General features: G+C 43.4%; 1 protein-coding gene across 2 annotated transcripts in view; it reads right to left on the reverse strand.

Moving 5' to 3' along the window:
- The window catches only part of LOC129334226 (leukemia inhibitory factor receptor-like), a 114,361-nt gene extending 95,315 nt beyond the window's left edge, over positions 1 to 19,046 (reverse strand). The window contains exon 1 of one of the 2 annotated variants that reach the window (XM_054986157.1): positions 18,735 to 19,046. The gene's annotated coding sequence lies outside the window, so the exon portion shown is untranslated. Of the gene's footprint in view, positions 1 to 18,483; positions 18,592 to 18,734 lie in introns of those variants that run through there. The other variant, XM_054986158.1, reaches the window with a different exon arrangement.
- Positions 19,047 to 21,037: the final 1,991 nt, after the last annotated feature.

Consider the following 21,037-nt stretch of genomic DNA (forward strand, 5'->3'; position numbering starts at 1 on the left):
CAGGTGGTTAGACCCTCTCTCTGTGCTAAGACTTTTACTTGCAAGAAGTTTTCTTTTGGAAAGTTAACATTTAGTACTTGGCATGCCCCATTCCACCACCTCATTCAACTGCACATATTGACCCAGCCTCATACACAGAAACCCCTACATCTCCACAGCCTTGATATAATCCTCATGGGCAAGCTGTATTGTGTTTTAAAACTAAATCTTATCAGTTTGACCTTGGGCTCACAGTAACGATGAAAATAGTTTCAGGCAGGTAGCCGCGTTAGTCTGTAGTAATAGAACAAAATTAGAGTCCAGTAGCTGCAACAAAATTTTCCGGAGTATAAGCTTTCATGAGTCAAAAGCTCATGTCAGAGATTGCTGGTGAAGTGACCTTTGACTCGTAAGAGTCTATACTCTGGAAAATATTGTTGGTCTTTAAGGTGCTATTGAACTTGAATTTAGTAATGATGGAACTATCCCAATGGAACTGCTCCCTTTCCTGGAACATGGGGTGGATGCTATGTTGAGGAATGAGAAAAGCCACAGGTCAAAGAGACCCATGTGGCTCCTGAGCCACTAAACATCACTGCTCTAGATATACACAGCACATTTACAAGCATACATTTGTATAAACGTGACTACTTTTGTCCATAATTTAAATGTTATGTTTATGATAACTGTATAGTTTAATATTTTCAATGTTACACAGTTCAGCTGTATAGCCAAATACTGCTAGCCCTATTATGACTCAGACTTTTTCTATCCAAATGACACATGCTTTTCTTTATTGCAAAATTTGTGTTTTCTAATTTCAACGTTTATTTTCTCCCACCTCTCAGATAGCAAAAACCAAGATACATGTGATAAGGTAGCATTGGGTACAATAGTTTGCTGCTCTCTCTCTCTCTCTCTCTCTCTCTCTCTGTAGTAGTAGCTATTTGAAAATTTGTTTGTAGAAAATTAAGACATTTATAACTTCTAAGTTTCATAAATATGCTAAAGAGCACACCAGAGAGCCAGTTTGGTATAGTCATTAAGAGTGGCTAATCTCTAATCTGGAGAACTGGGTTTGATTCCTTATTCCTTCACTTAAAAACAGCTGGTTGACCTTGGGTCAGTCACAGCTCTCTCAGAGCTCTCTCAGCCCCACCCACCTCACAGGGCAATTGTTGTGGGGATAATAACGTACTTTGTAAACCACTCTGAGTGAGTGATAAATTGTCCTGAAGGGCTGCATATAAATCGAATGTTGTTGTTGTTAGAATGTTTACACTTGATAAGAAAGTAAAGAATACACTTTCAATTTTTTTTCTGACCATGCACTGTCCCGTCCCCCCGTCCCCCTGGCAGAAATTTTAGATTATTAATTCGCACCTCCACTCATCCTTCAAACACCTGCACTGCCACCAACTTTCTTAGCCTGGAAAAATGGCTGCTCAAGAAATGCATGCCACGAACAAGCTGGTAAGCAGCTACTTTGTTCCTCTAAGTACAAACAAGACAAAAAGCACTTTGAAAGCAAGCACTATTCTACTACTGCCAGGACAGAACTGACTTTTTCAGAGGCGGGGAGGAACAAATGAAGGGTCAAACAAAAAGGAACAACAGCACTTCAATTAAAATACTTCCACAATTTACAACAATGAACACACTGAACTTAGCATACATACCAAGCCCTTCAAAATCCATTTGCAAACACCTCTTTCAGCAAGCAAAACACAGAAACCTTACACACAGAGAGAGATTAATTCAAAGTTCCGTTATACAGAGTCATATCTTTGGTAGACCTTTAGTCTACCCAGGATGAGTGATGTGTACTTGGACTGGCAGTGACTCTATGCAAGACCATGGAGAGGTCTTTACATCACCTGCTACCTTCACCTTTCAACTGGAGACTGAAGTTGGGACTTTTTGCATGAAAGCAGATGTAAGACTCTAGAATCTACAACAGTAGACTCTACCACAATCTACTACTGTATGTGCACAATTGTGTGGAGCAGGGTATTAACTCACTGGCATTTGAAAAGTTCTTGGCATCTCAGTCTCCTTCCTTAACCTAACAAGACAAAGCAGTATGAGGAAAGAAAGGTGCTTTGCTAGGACTTCCTGCAGTTTCCAAAACAAGGCGAGTGTATTATTATTAGTTTAACATATAAGAAAAGTTGGTTTTATACTCCACCACTACCCAAAGAAGTCTTGGAATGGCTTACAATCACCTTCTCTTCCTCTCCCCATAACTGACATCCTGTGAGGCAGGTGATGCAGAGAGAGCTCTGAGAGAGCTGTGACTGACCCAAGGTCACCCAGCTGGCTTCAAGCGGAGAAGCGGAATCAAACCTGGTTCTCCAGATTAGAGTCCTGCTGCTCTTAAACACTACACCAAACAGGCTCTCCAGTTTAGCCTTGCTTATTAGGACTCAAAGCAGATTACAAGTATGATAAGAACTACTCAGTCAATCAGCAAGCAAGTTACAAAATATGATAAAAACATTTTAATCTAACAGCAAATCTTCCTGGGGCATGGCAGATTACAGGTATGAGAAGGGACTAGTCAGTGAGAACCAGATCACAAAATACGATAAAACTATTCATTCTAGCAGCAAAGATTCTTATTAAAACAAAATAATGAAATAGGGTTGGGATTAAAGAACTGTTATCTAAGGCAACAAAATATTCAGTTGGGAGAAAGCACTCGCCGCTCTGCCTACTGCAGGAATCTCTCCCTCCAACTTTCACAAGCCTCCCATTCTATATGTCGTGTTCTATCCTGGGGCCTAAAGTTATGATATTTGGTAGGCGCCCAAAAAAGAGAATACAGTCGATGAAAGGAAATACAATCGAGCAAGTCAATAGATTTATCTACCTCGGGGTAGCATTACAGGAGAGTGGATCTCACGCTGCACACTAACTTGAGAGCAGAAAGCGCTGAGAAAACTATGCATGCAATATTGAGATTCTTCCACTCTAAAGGAGGTCTTTATGTTCCTGCTGCACTGAAACTCTTCCAGGCCAAAGTAATAGCCCAACTCCTCTATGGCACTCTTATTGGTATTTCGGCTATAAGTCTGAAATCCTTAGAAAAGCTACAATCCAAATTTTCACGTGCCATTTTACAGGTCCCTCCAGGTGTACCTAACTCCCTTCATCGTTTAGAAATGGGATTAATGAGGATTGAGGCGAGGATTTTGTTGACTTCCAAGACATAAAAATCGTAGGAATCCAAAAGGCCTTCTCCTGTTTGCAATGCAAGACGCTTACCAACCAAGGTGAATACACATGGTTGAGGAAAGTCTTGAAAGAATGGGCCTCTCAACTGGCTCTCTTTCGTCACAAACCATCGACCAGGCAAAATTTACAATCAAATAAAGAATTTGCGACATCCAACGTCAACAAGACCTAAGGAAGTCCCCTGGATTCGGGGCTCCTGAGGTGACAAAATTTCGTATGAACATGGCCCAATATCTTAAAACTTTAGATTTTCCCCCTCACAGGAGGGCTTTTACACTGGCTAGATGTAGTGTCATCCCATCAACGATTTTGGAAGGGAGATACAAAAAGATTGCATACTCTAAGAGGATATGCCCCTGCCGAGGTAGAAACTATGGGACATGTCCTTTTATGCTGTCCCCTCTATAAAGGTCTCTATTTAGGTCTCTATTTCCAAATTTTAAAATGTCTAGGTAGGATACTATTTGATATTTTATACTCAATTTAATTATATGATGTAATTCTAATCTGATTTTTTAACATCTATATTTGTACCCTTTTAACTGCAGATTCTTTTAACTTGTATACTGTTTACCTAATAATGAAATGTTTTGTTTTATAAGTTCAAATCTGGTCATGGACCATAAATAAATGAAACTGAAACTACCCTGGGGAGGGGGGCCACCAACAGTTTAAGAACCACTATCCAAATTACCTAATCAATAGCCAGAAGAGAAGGATAGTCACAAGCATGATTGACTTTGCCAGTTTTAAGCCCCCCACACACAAAGAGAGAGAGAGAGAGAGAGAGAGAGAGAGAGAGAGAGAGAGAGAGCGCATAACTGTTAAGCCTTGGGAGACACTGAAAATATTAACCCAACGATAATTTATCAGGAAGTATAGATCTATGCTTTCAGGAATCCATTGAATACGAAGAAGAAATCAATTCAATTCCTGTAAGTGGCTCTCATTCCTTAATCAGACTCTGAAACCCATTTTCAGCTAGCAGGATATTCCATGACCACAAGGTCCTATCTCTCAATATATTATCTCGATTTCTCTTTTAAACACATACATCCAAAGATCTAGAATATCGTTCAAAGGCAGATTCCTCCAACTTTCCTTACTCTATCCAAAGGAACAGGGGTTGCCGCGACTCCTTTCTCTCTACAAGGAACCCAAATAATTAAATCACCAGTGAACTGCCCAAATGAGATTCATGAGGGGGTGTGCTCCTACTGCCTCAAAAAGGCTGGTCCATACCAGAAGTTCAGAAATCTTATCCAGCCTTTCCAACCAGCCCAAAATTTGCACTTGCCACAATCCTGCGGTGGAGAAACAGAGCGTGGAACTACAAGTGACAAAAGGCACAGGTTGGACACTTGTCAGCTTCCCTCAAGTTTTGATGGGAAATGTAGGCATCCTAGTCTTGCAGCTTGGCTCTCCAACTGCTGTCCAATGGACTTTTCAACTGTCACTTGTCCAACATTCCGCCAAGCTGCCTACATTCCCCACCAAAACTTGAGGGAAGCTGACAAGTGTCCAATCTGTGCCTTTTGTCACTTGTAGTTCCGCTCAGAGTCTTCTCTCTGACGTTATGCTGAACAGTAAACTCAGGAAAGAGCAAAGGTACACTGTACTCCACTCAGGCAGGAGCTGCTTTCCATAAGCAGCACCACATGGAAGCTCCCTCCCCTCCCGAGCTGAATATGAGGACAAGGACCCATTGCTGTTCCTCCTTCCCATGTCCCGCCTGTCACAATCCACATTACTCTCATCTTGCCTCATGATGTGGGGTCCGCCTCTGAACCAAGTCAGTGAGAAGGTGGGATTCACAGGGGCGGGGGCGGGGGGAGTGGATCTCTTTGTTCCAAACGGAAGCAGAACCAGGAAAGCCTACTTCCACCAACGTATCTCCAGTTAAGGATTCCCCAGTACAATAATGGGAACCTGCCACTTTTCTGTGTGAGTGTGAGAGACAATGACCAGTTCACCCTTCCTGGCTCTTGCCCCCCTCCTTTTGTACCCTGAGGCCTGGTAATAGGAGTCTTCTATTTTATTTAATTGAATTTATATTCTGCTTTCCCTGCAAGCAGGCTTAGAGTGCATCACATCAATATAAAAATATATAATAAGACTTGGCAGCATAAAATATAAAAATCAACAAACAACAATACAATACTATAAAACAGCTGTGCACATGTTGCACCACCCATTCAGCCTAAACAAGTCCGTGGGGCAGGGTGGCTGGTTGCAGATAGATACAGAATCAGGGGACACATGCCCCCCCAATGGCAGGAGGCCGGTTTGGACCAGGATCTCCTGTCTGGTGGAACATCCACCAGGTTGGTGCCAGGCCCGAGAAAACCCGAGCTCTGGTTGAGGCACAGGGTTCCCTCCCCCTTTAAGGATCAATCACTCTGGGTTTCCAAAAGAGTTCTTACAGCGAAAGGGAAATATAGCAAGGTTCATTAGAGAAAAAACAAAGATGGAAAAGTATTAGCTAGAGTTAACTTGCACACTCTTTGTCTGTCCCCCTCCACCTGAGTGAGGTCACTAATATGGCGATAAGACATTATGGAGTCTCCAGGCACAACCCAGTGACACGGCTGCTATTTTAGAAATGTCCCATGTTCACCTCTAAAATGGCGGCAGCTTAATATCTAGTTCTTCCCTACGGCTCATTTCCCATGAGTGTTCCAGGACTTGTGGGAGGTGGAATCTTACCTGTAACCTGTGCTGTGCCCATTTTTGATCCACGTTCTCACGGCAGCGAGCAGGAATTAGATATGATACAATTTAGTGAGTCAGATACATGCAGGTTTAGGGAGGTTGGGAAATCACCCTTCTTGGCTGTTTCCAAAGGAGTTTTGATCAGGCATGGATAACAGATGCTTTTGTTACAAGTGTATCTAGCTTAACATATTTAAAAGTGAGAACAGATGGAAGGATTTAAGGAAGCCCCGGCAGGTTCTTCACCCACGTTGAAATCCCAGCTTTGAAATGTTCCTGCTAGACAAATGTTCTATCAAATCGATGAGTCAGCCAACAGTCTGCCCCTTCTCCCACTTCAGAGTGAAATGTTTGTATTTTTAGGAAGTCAATTGCACATGCAAATTTATTAACCCATATATTCAACCTTTTTATTACTACAGAAGATGTTTTTAAGCGATTACAAAACTGGGCTTTAGCAGTACGGTAGCTATTTTTACTGTAGCTGGTTAGGTGTTTATTGAATTGTTTTGTTTTGAATTCGTTTTTTCAGCTACTTTGTACACTGACAAAAGTGCACATTATATTTTAAAAATAAATGAACCTGCTTGGGGGACTGTGGGGCAGTGCCTTGACACAACTAAGCATTGTTCAAAATAATCCTGGCTGCAAATTTGTAACCCATCTCCTCTCTGCTCATATTTAACCATATTACTCTATTAACGTTATGTCTATTTTCATCCATACAAATTTGGGCAGACATTGACATGTTAAAGGTATGCCTTCAGCTTCCTTGCATTACTAAAAATGTTGTTCAGCAAGAGGATTCTTGTTTTCCCAGCTTCTTTAACGAAGCACTAGGTGGCATTACAGGTACCTGTTAACACAAATGCCCAAAAGCATGAAAAACTGTCCGTAAACCATTTCAGCATTACTAGCTAATTGATCCAGAGAGAACTCAGATCACACCATATCTAATTAAATTAAGCATTTTTCATACCTTGAAGGGCTATAATTACTTTCCTTTTATGATCTTGCGTGTCATGCAAATATCTTGCCTAAAAGTGAAAGTAGAAGCATACAGCTGTCAGTAAAAGGAGATTGTGTACAAACTTGGTTCTTTCTAGTTTATGTCAAAAAAAGATACCATGTTATTCATTCCAATGTAATCAGTAAAGTAATGATTGCGGTGCCATGTCGGCCTCCCACCTTTGGGGTGGGGAAGGTTCTCCCCACCACTGCACCTTGTTAATTTGTTTTATTATTTGTATATTGATTTTAGTTTTTGTTTTTATTGATTTTAACTGTTCACCGCCCAGAGCCCCTGGGGATGGGCGGTATATAAATTGAAAAAATAAAAAAATAAAAAAATTGCCTCACTGGGGGTGGGGGGGGGAGGGTGCTAGTTTCTTGAATGGTGTAACACCCATTGTGGTTTAAATTTATTCTTTCAAATAGAATTTAAGTGCATACAGACAATGAAGTACTACTTACAAGTGATGCAAGGGCTAACAAAGTATTTATACAAACATATTTCGTAGTAATTAAAATTGTAAAAAGAGATGACTTCGCTTATGTAATTCATTTATGCCCTGCATTCTCTCCTCAATGGAAACTCAGAGTTGCATTCTACTTCATTTTATCTTGTGAGGTAAGAGAGCCTGGCCCGAGAAGTCACCCAGCAAGCTTTCATAGCCGATTTGGTGATTCAAACCTGCATCTCCCAGACCAATACAACACACTGGCTCTCTTTTTCCGGCTAAAGCTTAAGGAAATTGAAAACAAGGAGACCATTACTGTCAAATTGGTTATAGATCCGATTCTTCTAGTCTAATGTCAGTATCTTTAGTGGAAGATTCTTGTTAATACAGAGATCAAAGGTTAAGCGCACACTGTTAATGGAATGCCTCCATCCTAGAATTGATGCTTCCCGCTGTACATGCCGCACTTAAGGAAGCATTTCCTTGACTATCCAAGCTCTTTATATTATTTCAATCCACCACTTATTTGAACCGTTTTCATTCTGAAATTAGTCTAAGATTGTGCCTTTGCGGTGTTTTCATACAAGTCTGCTAGTAGCTTTATGAAGTGGAATCAGCTTCTCTGCAGCGCGGATTACGCTTTTTCGTCCTGAAATTGTACCAGAGCTCAGATACCTCCTTTTATGTAGGATCTGGAAGTCATATGCCTCAATGCTGATCACAGATATGCATTTCCTGTACAGGCATTCTCAAGTCAGCTGAATCAAAAACTCCTTATTATAAACATTTCCCTTAATATTATTCCTATTATCCCAGCATCCACTGCAGCTCCATCAACCCGAAGCTGTTTCAAAGAGATGCTTCAATAAAAGGACAGAGAGTGACTATGGACTTTATTACTATTGCTGTTAAGTAGGATCCTACTGGCTAGATCCTATGTTGTTTAATATATCAATCTTTGAATTACTTATACTCTGTTCCAGCATTTCTTTAACTCTGTATTGGATTTCTGCTGGTTTAAATCTCTGCAAATTTGCAGGAATATATCCTATTACAACTGAGGAATTACACAATTTTAAAGTTGAAAATGAGGAAATCGAAATTGTTCAAGATCTTCTATTCCTTGGCTCAATCATCGACCAAAAGGGAGACTGCAATGAAGAAATCAGAAGAAGACTGAGACTTGGAAGAGCAGCTGTGAGGGAGCTAGAGAAGATCCTTAAAGATAAAGATGTTTCTCTGGGAACCAAGATCAAGATAATCCAAATGATGGTATTCCCCATTACTATGTATGGATGTGAAAGTTGGATGGTGAAGAAAGCTGATAGGAAGAAAATTGATTCATTTGAAATGTGGTGCTGGAAGTGAGTTTTGTGGATACCATGGACAGCCAAAAGACAAATAAGTGGGTACTAGATCAAATCAGGCATGACTTCTCCCTAGAAGCTAAAATGACAAAACTGAGACTATCGTATTTTAGTCACATCATGAGAAGACAAGATTCTCTGGAAAAGTCAATAATGCTAGGAAAAGTGGAAGGCAGTAGGAAAAGAGGAAGACCTAAAAATGAGACGGCTTGACTCAATGAAAGAAGCCACAACCTCCAGTTTGCAGGATCTGAGAAAGTCTGTTAATGATAGGACATTTTGAAGGTCACTCATTCATAGGGTCGCCATAGGTCAGATGTGACTTGATGGCACACACACACTCCCCATTACATGTGTATTGAAATGTTCTTGAAATTGACTGTACAGACCCACACTGTTTAATCTGCCTTGAGTGTCAGTGACAAAGCGACTACAAATAACGTAATAAAAAAAATCTTTAGGTAGACAGAGGCTCTTCAGTACCAACTGTATGAGTGCCCCATTACCTTGGTAGATTTTTTTTAAATGGCACAAGCTGCTAGATCTTACAAAAATGGTCTTACAGAAACTGAAAGTGGCTGAAGCTCAGTGGAAGAGCCTCTGCTTTGCACGCGGAAAGTCCCAGGTTCAAGCCCCAGTTTAAAAGGACCAGAAAGTAGGTGATGTGAAAGACCTCTACCTGACACCCTAGAGAGCCACTACCAGTCAGAGTAGATGGTACTGCCCTTGATGGGCCAATGGTATGCTCCAATAGAAGGCAGCTTCACCTGTGTTCATGTGGTGGATGAGAATTAAAAGAAGCTGGCAGGTTCTTGAAGAAGAGGCTATGGTTCAATGGAAAAGGTTCTAGATTTAATCCCCAGCATTTCCCATTTAAAAAGCTCAGGTTATCCATCCAGCAGCCTAATGCTGCTGTACAGACTTTTACATTTTTTATTGGTTTCTGTGAAACTATGCTTTCACAATAGCTCCTTCAACGTTCAGCCTCAACATTAACTCTTCTGGTACTCTTGTTTTAGAAATGCAGCTGTTCGTATAATTTTCTGTCAATTTATCAGATTGCCATCCCACCCGATCTCAGTTCAAGGCAAGGTGAATATTAAACTTTAGTCTCTCTAGAACCGAAGGCACAAGAGGGGCTCTGCAGAAGAACCGAATGTAGGCTACGCAAGGCAGAGTCCTTAGGGTGATTTTATTTATTTTATTTTGTGCATTTGCATCCTCCCCTTCCTCCAAGGACCTCAAGCTGGTTTATATTATTCTCCCCTCCATTTTATCTTCACAACAATTCTGTGTGAGGTTATGGGAAGGGGCATGGCTCAGTGGCAGACCATTCGTTTCACATGCAGAAGGTCCCGGGCTCAACCTCTGGCATCTCCAGTTAAAAGAACAAGGCGATATGAAAGATCTCTACCTGAGACACAAGGGAGTTAGAGCAGACAATATATATTTTGATGGACCAGCAGCTTTGTGTGTGTGTTCATTTGTGGCCCAGGGCTTTTAGCATACATATGGCCTCACCTGCCTCAGTTTCTGGGTCTGAATGTCTTTTATCCTGCAAAATCGTTTGAACTCCAGCCCGCATGTCACTGTCCCTAACTGCAACTTATAAAACAAAACAAAAAATGAAAGCGGGGGGGGGGGGGGTCCCAGTCATGCTTGCAAAAACATCATTAGCCAAATGACCGTACAAAAAGTAAACCAGGAAAGTATTCACTGATCCATTAGAACTCAAGAAACCATTTTTTTAAAAAAGAAGGCTAAAAGAATGAATTTCCAGCAACATCAGTGCTACAAGACAGCATCAGGGGAAGGTTGTGGCTCAGCAGTACAGCACCTGCCTGGCATGCAGAAGGTCCTAGGTTCAATCCCCAGTATCTCCAGTTAAAGCAATCAGGTTAAAGGTGATGTGAACCTGACAAACACCCTGGAGAGCTGCTGCCCATCTAAGAGCCAACCTACAAGAGACGAATTACACGAGGAGCAGCACATGATGGGAGTTGCAATGTTAGCCGGGAAGCTGAGTTTTAAAAGAGATTGGAAGGCTTTGTTAATTTCCCCTCTCTACAGAGCCCGGAGATGGCTGCTCAGGGGGTTTGTTATTTTCCTCTTTGCCTCCAGAAGGCTCTGTCAGTTTCACCTCCCCTTCTAGGTATAGATAACATTGACCTTAGTGGACTGATTGTCTAGAAGGCAGCTTCATGGGCTCAAGACCTTGGCCCCATTTGGTGGCTGCTGGAGGAAACGGAATGCTAGACAAGATGGATTGGGCAGGGGTCTCATGTGAACTGCAAATAGAGCTCCCAAACTTTACATATAACCTAAATCAGTGGGTGCTATTATATACTGAACAATAATTATATATGCACTTGAGGCCCTGCATTCTCGCTAATAACTACAGTTGTGAATGGTCTCCATCCTTTTCCTTCACTGCACGTGAGTTTTACCCAATTACCGCACACTTTGTACTTCCAGTATTTCAGGGCTATTACCCTCTGCTGTTTACAGCTTTTATCTTCATAACCTAGTACGTATAAAACGCACATCTCGTGAGAACCCAGCACATGCATTTGAAAAAGGAGGCCTTGACTCACAAAAGTCTGTTGCAGAATAAGAACATGGTTTTTAAGATGCCGCAAGACCCTCCAATTTCCCCTTTTATTGAACCAGACTGGGGGGGGGGGGGGGAAGCGACTCTAGAAATTAGTAACATTTTCAGATTTTCAAGGTAGAGGTCCTGGAAGCAAGTTGTGGTCCTATGTACATTTACCTAGGAGTAAGTCCCACAAAATACACAAGAGACTGACTTCAAAGTAAACATTCAAAAGACCTCAAATAATATTGCATATGTCCCCAGCATTAGGTACAAATTCAGAACATGGTAGCAGTGTGTATGCGAGCACTCCAAACCTATTAAAACAGAAACACTCCACAATTTATGTCATACAACTGAGTAAGATTCATCACCACCTGCCTGTTTCCCATTGTGCTTTGTATCGTGATACACGTTGCAAGACGAAGCTTTCACACAAAATGACATTGCATTCAATATTTGCAGACCCTCATCACTGTAGCCGTGTACTCCTTCTGTACCAAAAATGCAACAAAATTGACAAAGCACTGGATGCCAAAAACAGAAAAGCTCCTAGACTCCTAAAGACTAAGGCTTTCATTATCTTTCTGTTCCAAATCAAAAGTTATTCACAAAACTTTTCCTTGCCATTATAGAAACCATTCTCATTTAATTTTACATAATTATTTTTTGGCCCTTGCTCTAAGTACTAAGAAATTTGAGAACTATCCTCCTGCTATAAAGCTCAAAGTGATTCCATTGTCCAACCTCCCACCCCCACCCCCATCCATTTTCATCTAACCAGCAAGAATGTCCCAAAGCTTCTGCCTCCAGAAGTAACAAAATCAATTATTCAGTTACATTTCAACTCCACTTCCATCAGGATTGCCAATGTGATTTGGAGATTACACACCTCTGCCCTTCACACTATGTCAAAATAGTATTAGAACTGCAACAATGCTCAAAAGGTGCTAAGAAAGTCAAATCTCAGGACAGCTATCAAACGACTGTTTGCATATTTCAAACTTGACATTCGGTAGAGAAAATAAAGGCTGGCTTCTGACATTATACCCGCAGCTTCGCCCAATCTCGCCAATACCATCCATAGAACAGGCAACTTAAAGAGAAGACAGGAGAGGTCTGCAACTGGTCTGCTGCCCAGTCATAGAGGCTCTGCCTCTATGATTGGGCAGAGTGTGTCACATGATGCTGTGAGCTTCTGATAGGCAGATGAGATAGGGAGGAACCTAAATTAGACCCATAACTCCTCCAGGACTAGCAGCATCTTCTAGCAGAACTGCAGTGATTTTTTCCCCATAATATTTCAGGGAATCAGGGGAAGGAGGAGGAACACCCTTTAAAAAAATCACAACATGTACCTTTTGAAAAATGCTTTCATACCAGGCCGCAGTCAAAGTGTTCCTTTTCTCTGCTGTTTCTACAGTACATTTTCTCTTTTTCCTTCATTGCTCAATTCCCACCAATATCTATACATGCCCAATCCTAGATAATATCAAGATGATGTCTCAAAACTATGGACCTGATCACATATTGCTATATAGCACTGTTGACAAAAGCCAACAACGCAGCGCCACCCTCACATAGCAAGGGATGGAGAAAGTACAGGGAACACTTTCCCAGTTTCCTTGAAAATACAAAAAAAGAGACAGGGAGAATTTGGAACATTGGAGAAAGAAGTTGGGTAACTATACCTTAAGAGAAGTGGTATAGTTACCCAACTAGCTAAAGGACAGCAGAATATAGCTGAGAGTGTGGAAGAGAACAGGTTGCCCAAGCCCTGCTTTTGAGGCTAATGTTTTGTTCATTCCTGGGGTTGGATCCAGGGAGTTTTCCCCCCACCAGGGGAAGAAATTTTCACCGATTCCTGCTTCTGATTGCAGACCCCAATTTGCTCCTCAAGGTCCCCCCAAGCTTAGTACCGCAGCAGGGCTCAGTGTGAGACAAAAGACAGGAAAACTTCCATTCTGCTGCTGGAAGCATCTTGTTAGTGGGGTGGGGGGGGATGGCTCACTCCCTCGCCTGTGTAAGTTTGTTATGTGCCATCACCTCCGACCTATGGCGACCTTATGAATGAAAGGCCTCCAAAATGTGCTATCATTAACAGACTTGCTCAGATCTCGCAGCTGGCTTCTTTTATTGAGTCAAGACATCTCATTTTAGGTCTTCCCCTTTTCCTTCTGGCCTCTACCTGCATGTTTCCAAATGCATCCTCATCATGAAGGCTAGAAGCTGCCGTCACACACTTAAAGAAATCTAAGTTTAGGTAATTTTCAACTGATTAACAGGACCATTTTAAACAGAGTTACAGGATTCAAAATCCATTGAAGGCTGTAAGCTTAGAACAGCATAACTCTGCTAAGGACTGCACCACAAACCTACATTTGGGGAGAGGTTCTATGTTTTTGGAGCAAGAGAAGCCAGTATTTTTGAAAACTTCATATCCTTTAGGGAGCAACCTAAGCATGTCTACTCAGGAGTAGGTGCCCTGTTATCCTCGGAGTCTTATTCCCAGGAAAGTGTCTCAGGACTGCAGCCTTAATTACCTTGGGAGAATGATACTGGAGAGAAAATGGTGGATTTGGATTTCAGTCAAATGCCAACTCATTCACCGTTTCACTGGACAGCAGGAAGAGAGTAACCCTTCTGTTTGTGGCAGAGGTGACATCTGAATCAGAGCTCCCCAAGGACACAGGCTTCATTCTCCCTGCTGCAACAGCTCCCAGAATACCTATTCCTGCTAAATGTATTATCAAGGCACAGATTACATTTGTGCCACACAACCATTACATGATGGTGAGCCCCATAAATGTAACAATCTTTGCTAAGGAAGTATAACTACTGCAATCTCTGCAGGAAGGGATAGCTTATCTTACCGGGCTGCTGGAGAGACTGCAGCAAAATAACGGCTTGGAAGAACGAAAGTGCTGTATCAGTGTTAAATATTATTAAGTCATTAATTGTCTAGCAAAGAATCGTTCTGTGAGCCAGCAGTTCCTGAGCTATTTGCATTAACACAGCGGGATAACATGAGCCTGGGACCTTGTTCACTAGATTAAGCAGGGACGCCGTTTATGTCAGGCTTGCGCCTTTAAAAGTTTGTGCCAGACTGAACGTGCTCTCTTTACTTCTTTAGAAACTGACAGTCTTCTTAAACATATACACCCAATACACAATCATGGTGAAAGTTAAAATGAGCCCGACCACAGGAAGTGAGTAAAAGTGGACAGAATTACAGGAGAAACATACCATCCCCCGAAATACTCAAGCTATTTGCATTAGAAAAAACCTGTTTCTGTGACTTTGCCATGCTTCCTGCACACGGAAACTGAGTTCAACAATTTCCCACAGTTGGCTATATTGCAAATATCACATCTTTCAGGCACAGAAGCAAGAAAACCTTTCCCGTATGATTCTGTTACATCAGAAAATTCATCTGTGCAACTTTACAGAATTTGAGCATGTATGCATGAAACTCTTCTTCAATTAGCTGAAGGAGAACAGTTGGCAGCAGAGGGTAGGACGCGAAGCAATGGGCTAATATTAGGAAAAACTTTTTCACGGTCAGAGTAGTTCAAAAGTGGAATCAGCTGCCTAGGGAGGTGGTGAGCTCCCCTTCACTGGCAGTTTTCAAGAAGAGCCTGGATGAATACTTGTCAGAGATGCTTTAGGCTGATCCTGCACTGGGCAGGGGGTTGGACTAGATGGTCTGTATGGCCCCTTCCAACTCTATGATTCTATGATTCTATGAGAAATCTTAAGTTTTCATTTTCTGCTGTGTAACTGAGTGCTTGATACAAATCTCTTTGCCTTTCTCCTTTATATTAACCTTTTATCGGGGAAGCTTTTTCAAGTATTTTCCACCCAATATTATCCTCACTAGAGAGCTGTGAGATAGGATATGCTGAAACACAAAATCATCCAGTAAGCTTCCTAAGAGATGAGGGTTTGATCCAAGTTTCTCTAATCTAAATCTAATGCCCTATTAACTACACCACAATATTTTTTTTTAAGAAGGGTTAGGGGCAACGGAATTAAGAGATGTCTTGGAGGCAAAGTTTAGGGCCTTGAATTAACAGAGAGCCCTGAAAATATGAACAGGGAAACAGCATTTAAACTTTATGCTGATGCACAACTAAAATCGTGTTACATTTCTCTGCATAATGCGCTTAACAGTCGGTGAACAGTTACACTAATTATATAACATTCATGTTTCTGTTGTTGATCCAGCTACAAAGGATCTCAGAAAAACAAAATTGCAAGCTAGAAAGGAAAAGGCAGTAATCAAGACCAAACTCTTGTGCTGAATTAAAAGGGGGAAAATTGAACTCTATTTATCTCTTCTCCCTCCCCGCCCCAGGAAATTTTTTTTCCATGCTTACTACAACGGAGTGAAATTCTAATAACAAACAGATTGGAAGCATTCCTTATTGTTCTAAATATGGCTCCTAAAGAATGTCGCACATTTAAAAAATATTTTTGCATTTCATTTTTGCTTAATATTTGTTAACAGTGGGTTTCTTATTAGAGCTTCTGAGCCAAGCTTGACTTCCTCAGAGATTCAAGGTTGCCAACAACCTGGAGAAAAAAATTGCTTAATGGGACAGTATTTGTCAGGTGATAGCTACTTCTATGATATAAAAAGCTTCCACTGCCCATTTTCACACATTAAATCCCTGTTAAAGGGTCACAACATTTCTTTCTCTAGTTTGACCACGACCCTAGAGAGATGCCACATAAGAATGAAAATGGATGGATGGGCCCTCTGTAGGTTCTGGCCCACAATCCCTCAATCTCTTCTCAAGGAAATCCTCCAGAAAACTAACAGCTGAACAGAGGGTACAGCAAATAAATGTTCCATAAAGGAAGATTAACAAACATAGACAAATTGCATTTTCTGTCTCTGAAACTTGAATGGAATGCCTAACTGAGCTAGAAGTACATGCAATTGATTTCTTTCTGCCTTCTACCCTGCATTTAAACTGTTCACTCAAGTGACAAAAGCAAATTTCCTAGGTGTTTTTCACATCATGGCAAAAGCTTCAAACTTTTAGAAGAAAACATGTTTCATTTACATGGTTTGATATTGTCATCTTCCCAGTGTTTGGGGCCAAAGAACCGTATAACACTAATCAGGCAAGACTTTAAAAAAGATTTCTGCAGTCCTCCTGGATTTCAGGCCAAAACATCTCTGAAAGCAGATACCTAAACAGGTCTACTTAGAATCCTAATGGAATCTACCCAATGGTGCTTAATCCCAGGAAAGTGTCCTTTGGACTGTACAGTAAATATTTCAGCATAAGTACAAAGAAATAACGCACACACCCCACATCAAGGCTGCTAGGTTTTAAAACTGAATAGCAGTGCAAAACAAGGCTAGATAACTTCTACTTTCATTAAAAATCTAATGGCATTTTCCCACCCTTGAAGTTAAACATGAAGCTGATCCAATTACATTCTAATGCTACATTTAAAAAAATGTAGCATTCATGTTTCCCTGGATATCTGTCCGCCTAGCACCAAAGAGATCCAGACCTGCTTAAGTTCATCAAAACTGCTGTGTCATGTACCTGCAGACATGCTGCAAAAACGCAAACATAAAACTTAACACGGCGAGAACATACACACAGATCTTTCACCACACTGTGCTTGACATGGGCCAAGATCACACCTCACAAATTGAAGAGCAGCTGTAAACCAAGCTTCCCATGAGGCCATCAACAGATTCGGAAATCCGGTACAAACTGTTCATTTTTCACACATCAGAAACCTGATACTTGCACACTCTGCAGCTGGAAAAGCAGTCTGACTATACTCAAAGGAGACATAAGCACAGCACAAGAGGTCCAAAGATGCTTTGACAGTTTGATCCTATATCTGTTTGCTCAGAATTCTGTCCCATTCAATGAGGAACCGAAGAATTTCAATAGGACACCACTTATATAAAAAGCAACAGGGGCACCAGAAGAAGAAGGGAGTCTGACTCTCAAAAGCTTACACCTTGAAAATCTTGTTGGTCTCTAAGGTGCCACACTGGACTCAAACCCTGCAGGATTCTCATTGGTTCTTGAGGCCCCTTTTCTCTCTTACTTGAACCCTCAGCTAGTTGACTGAAGAAATAATTCCCTGAAAGTGTGAAACTGTGAGAAAATACTTCCAGGCACCTTCCAGAGCCCGCCGGCCAAGCCAGATACCCTTGGCAATGACCTTAGATTACTGTGCAGAAGTTCTGCCAAGAACACCTCCACATGCTCCCTCCAAGGCAAGCCAAGGAGAGGAAAAGGGATTGTACTGAGTCACCGGCATTTTTCTCCCGGTCCTTCCCCTCATCTCATTCTCTCCAAATGTCACTCCAGCTGAAATCCTTCAGTCAAAAGTGCTTCCACACTTCTCGAGCTTTACAGAGGAGAAAAGGGGGCCACTAAAAGGCAGGCAAACCCCCCCCCCCCTTAGGCATTTGCTGACATTGGGGGGAGGGGGTTCAATGAAGGGAGCTTTGATTCTCGAAAGCTCATACCCTGGAAATCTAGTTGGTCTTTTAGGTGCTACTGGACCCGAATCTTGCTCACCTGGCTTTTAACTCACACATTCCACGCCCCCCTCCCCAGCCCTACAGGCTTTTATGTGGAAACACACACAATCCAAAATAGGAAATGGCTCCAGTGGACAAACCACTCGGGAAAGGTAAGCTTAATTGGGGCATCGGCTCCCTCTCACACTACCTACCGATGTTGATCTTCTGCTTTTCACACCCCAGCTCTATCAAGCTAATTACAGCATTATTACACCTTACACACGCACTTTAATTGCCCCTCCCACTTCTACACGTATCTGAAGAAGGGAGCGTTGGCTCTGGGAAGCCCATCGCCTAGTCCTGAAGGTGCCCGCAGCTGATGTGAAACCCACCGAAGGAATCACTCGCCCGGGTACACCAGCCAGCCACAACATCAGGCGTGGGATATTATCAAGGGCTGGCCGTCGGGGCTGGGGGTCGTATTTCCTTAGCGGGGGGTGGGGGGCGCACTTTCTCCCTTTAGCCAACTGGGAAGGAAAAGGCTCCGTTTGTATTTGCTTCCACAAGGCAAAGCAGAACTCTAAAGCGCGGTCCCAGCCGGGGGAGGGGGGGCAGGAAGCTCACCATTACGTGGGAGTCAACGCCAATGGGATCATCCCTGGGGAAGCCGATGGGATTAAGCGGTTCTCCTCTTCGTGTAAACCAACTCGAAGCAGCCTGACCGAAGAAAATCCCCCTCGAACCGACCTCCCCTCCCACACGCTCCCGGGCGAACAAGCTCAGGCTCGACCTCGACCGCCTTGCCCTGCCCTGCCCAGCCGGCCCTCCGCGCCAGAGCCCCGCGCTGCGCCCACCCGCCCGGCGCCCCGGCTCACCTCCCAGCCGCGCTTCTGCTCCCTCCGGCCGGCGCGCCTCTCCATAGCGCGCGGTGCCAGGCGGCCCGGCGCGGCCCAGCTCTGCCCAGCCTGGGCTCTGCCGCTGGTGGCGGGACTGCGCAGCCCCGACAGGAAGCCGGGGAGGGGAGCGCCAGGCGGCTGCGGCCGGGGTGGCCGCCGGGCGAGGGGCGTGCGCTCGCTCCCCGCCCCCTCGGGCGCCCCGGGCGAGGCCCCGAAGCAAAGCGGCCCCCGAGGCGTCCGGCGCCGGCAGCGAGGCAGGCAGGCCTGGCGACCGGCGCGGCTCAGCCCAGCAGCGACAGCCTGCGGAGAAGCTTCGGCGGCGGGCTACCGTGGGGGGGGGGGGGGGAGCTGACGACGGCCGAGCAACAAGCGCCTTCTGTGCTGCCGCCGCGGAGCTGCCAAACTTTTCTAACTGGCCTGGGAGAGGGAGTCGGGCGGGGGGGAGGAGGAGGAGGAGGGCCTTCGGGGCCTCCACGCGGCTCCGCCCCGCGCCCCCCCCCCCCATTGCTCGAGAGCCCCCCAGGATTTCTGGGCAGCTGCTCCTAAGCGGCACTCCGAGGCGCAGTTGCTTGCCAGTCAGCTCGCTGGACCTCTGCTGGCCTTCCTTCCCAAACCAGATCCACACGTGCTTGAGTGCTGCATTCGCGTGATGAGTCACCCCAATCTAGTTTTAGGTTGGCAGCCGTGTTGGGCTGCAGTAGAACATCAGGATTTGAATCCAGTGCCACCTGAGAGACCCACAGGATTTTCAGGGTGTAAGCTTTGGAGAGAGAGAGAGAGAGAGAGAGAGAGAGAGAGAGGATTTTCAGGGTGTAAGCTTTCGAGGTGTCCGAAGAAGGGAGCGTTAACTCTCAACAGCTTTTACCCTGAAAATCTTTTTTGGTTTCTAAGGTGCCGCTGGACTCAAATCCTGCTGTTCACCTTAGTCTAGGAGCTGAAAGATTGCTATGGTGCAGTGAACACTGTTTGTTTAGATATTTGTATGTCTACCACCCTGGGAGGTAGAGCGAGTGAAGAGAAAGTGGCTGGATGGGTTACCAACCTCCAGACAGGGACAGGAGATCTCTTGGCATTACAATTCATCCCCAGGCTACAGAAACCACTTCCCCTGGGAAAATAGCAGGTTTGGAGGGGGCATTTTGCCCTGCTGAGGTCCCTTCCCCTCCCCATGAGTCACCCCCAATTCTCCTGGAATTTCCCAGCACACAATTGGCAATCCTAAGAGTGTCATACCAAGTGGGGATTTGTACCCAGGTCTTCCCATTCCAAGTCCAACACATCTAACCATTACACCACATGAGTTCTGTACACTGCTTTGAAAACGATTGTGTGCCGCAACATGCAAGGCTTAGGGCCAGTGCTGTGCCATCAGGGCTGGTTCCAGGTTTTTGGGGGGGGCCTTGGGCAGAGAGTGCGTTCTCTTTCTGCGCAACCTATCTGTAAGGTTGTTGTGAGGCTAAAACGGAGGAAAGAAAACAATACATGCAGCCCTGAGTTTGGAGGAAGGACAGAATAAAATTGCACAAATAAAACATTGTAGAGAAATAGAATTGCAATCAACCCCAATGTTTGTTCAAACACAAGGGAAACAAAAATAGTAGCAGGGAGATCTTCCCCCTCTGTTCCTCATTTCCAAACCCCACTGGACCAAAGCTTCCAGAAGGCAGCAAAGTGATGAAGCCAAATGAATTTCCCTGGGAGAAGATGGTCTGTAAAGGTGGAGCAGCCATTGAAAAGGCCCTGTTACTAGTTTTCTTCTAAATGTGTAAATCTCTTCCTTCACATTTTGAGCAACGGTAAGAGGTAAGTTCCACAGACTTAAGTGAGGTTTTGCTGACAACCAGAGATGTTTGTCGGATTATAGTATTCTCTACAGATACGCTCCATATGAAAAGAATAGAATTTCTGTTGTCAGCCACTTAAAATAAGGTTTTTTTTAAGTCTTCTAAATAAAATTAAACAATGCCCATAACTGTTTACACAGCTTTTTCTTGAGGTTGACAACAACATGGAAGAAAAAGTCCCACCCCTTAAAAACATGCTCAATGGACTGTTATTTACCAGGTGATGTTATTTACCTCAGTGTCATGTGTCCATTTGCACACATTAAATTTTTTTCTCTAGGCTAGTTAGCAACCCTAGCGAAGACAGATATTATTATTATTACTACTACTACTACTACTACTACTACTACTACTACTACTACTACTACATCATTTGATTTATATACTGCCCATCAGGACAACTTAATGCCCAGTCAGAGCAGTTTACAGAGTGTGTTG

The sequence above is a fragment of the Eublepharis macularius genome, chromosome 8, assembly GCF_028583425.1.
Source record: "Eublepharis macularius isolate TG4126 chromosome 8, MPM_Emac_v1.0, whole genome shotgun sequence".
Taxonomy (NCBI): domain Eukaryota; kingdom Metazoa; phylum Chordata; class Lepidosauria; order Squamata; family Eublepharidae; genus Eublepharis; species Eublepharis macularius.